The sequence below is a fragment of the Schistocerca gregaria genome, chromosome X, assembly GCF_023897955.1.
Source record: "Schistocerca gregaria isolate iqSchGreg1 chromosome X, iqSchGreg1.2, whole genome shotgun sequence".
Lineage (NCBI taxonomy): Eukaryota > Metazoa > Arthropoda > Insecta > Orthoptera > Acrididae > Schistocerca > Schistocerca gregaria.
The window spans coordinates 628,210,217-628,211,437 of record NC_064931.1 but is presented as its reverse complement, the minus strand read 5'-3'; the positions used below and the strand labels follow the sequence as shown (position 1 = coordinate 628,211,437).

Genomic DNA, 1,221 nt, shown 5'->3' with positions numbered 1-1,221 from the left:
TGGGGATCGCTGGACAATTACGTATACTAAACTAACAAAACTATAATCTTCCTTATCAAATATGACATTGCTGTCACATACCGCTATTCGATATCAGTTTATTTTTCGGTCTCTATTTTGTACTTAGGGTTTGTGGACTTTGGAAATGTGTGCTCGGAGAGAAAGCTTGAATCCTGCTTGCGGTTCAGGAGGACCACAGTAAGATCACTGGTCTCTTTTGTTGGCGGAGAGACTGTTTGTGGCTCTCATTAGGTCAAGCACGTCTATCTGGTGTACAGAAACGTCTTTGCGGAAGCCAGACCGAGGGCCTGTTCCGTCGTTTTTGTATATACATTGCCGGCACCTGACGAAATGCTGAACACTGAACGCTGGGAATGTGAACGCGACAATTCTGCCTTTCTGCATTACTTCTAAGGCTTAGAGACAACGGCGCTACACATCTAGTGTAGGTGTCTCAGTAGCGTTTTCGCTCCAATAATTTTGTTTACCCAATGACATTGTGTCGCCCCACCAAGCGCATGACTCGGACGGGCCAACCAATCAAGCACTATGTCGTCAGGCCACAAGTGGCCCATCGGGACCATCCAACCGCAGTATCATCCTCAGCTGAGGATGCGGATAGCCGATCGTTATGATGGTATTCTGTGACCGAAGCCGCTACTATTCGGTCGAGTAGCTCCTCAATTGGCATCACGAAGCCGAGTGCACCCCGAAAAATGGCAACAGCACATGGCGGCCCAGATGGTCACCCATCCAAATGCCAGCCACGCCCGACAGCGCTTAACTTCGGTGATCTGATGGGAACCGGTGTATCCACTGCGGTAAGGCCGTTGCCCCCGACCAATCAAAGTAAGACAGTTTCAGTCCATTAGCAACCTCGTGATGCTAAAATGTGTATTGTGTATGCAAAGAAGCGGGTATTTTCTGTCCATTCCCTTATTTTTCGAAAAGCCTCTTACATTGCTTGACCATCACATTGGCAAAAGCTGGAGTCGTCCCTTCCACCGAGAATTTTGGAACGACTGGAAGCTGATTAGGAGGAAGTAGCTTTTTGGGCACTTTGGGAACGAATAGTAGAGGAGATGGGAGAGCTTCGGTGATGGATCATCAGAGGAATCAAGAGATGACTACCATCGGGGGCTGTTGGCGCGCTTTGCTGAATTTGAGCAGATGTTAAGTTTTTACAGTCCGCGGTAGGGCGATCCACGATCAGAGCAACTC

General features: G+C 48.5%; 1 pseudogene; it reads right to left on the bottom strand.

The window, feature by feature from the left end:
* Window positions 1-717: 717 nt before the first annotated feature.
* Window positions 718-835, bottom strand: LOC126299749 (5S ribosomal RNA; annotated as a pseudogene).
* Window positions 836-1,221: the final 386 nt, after the last annotated feature.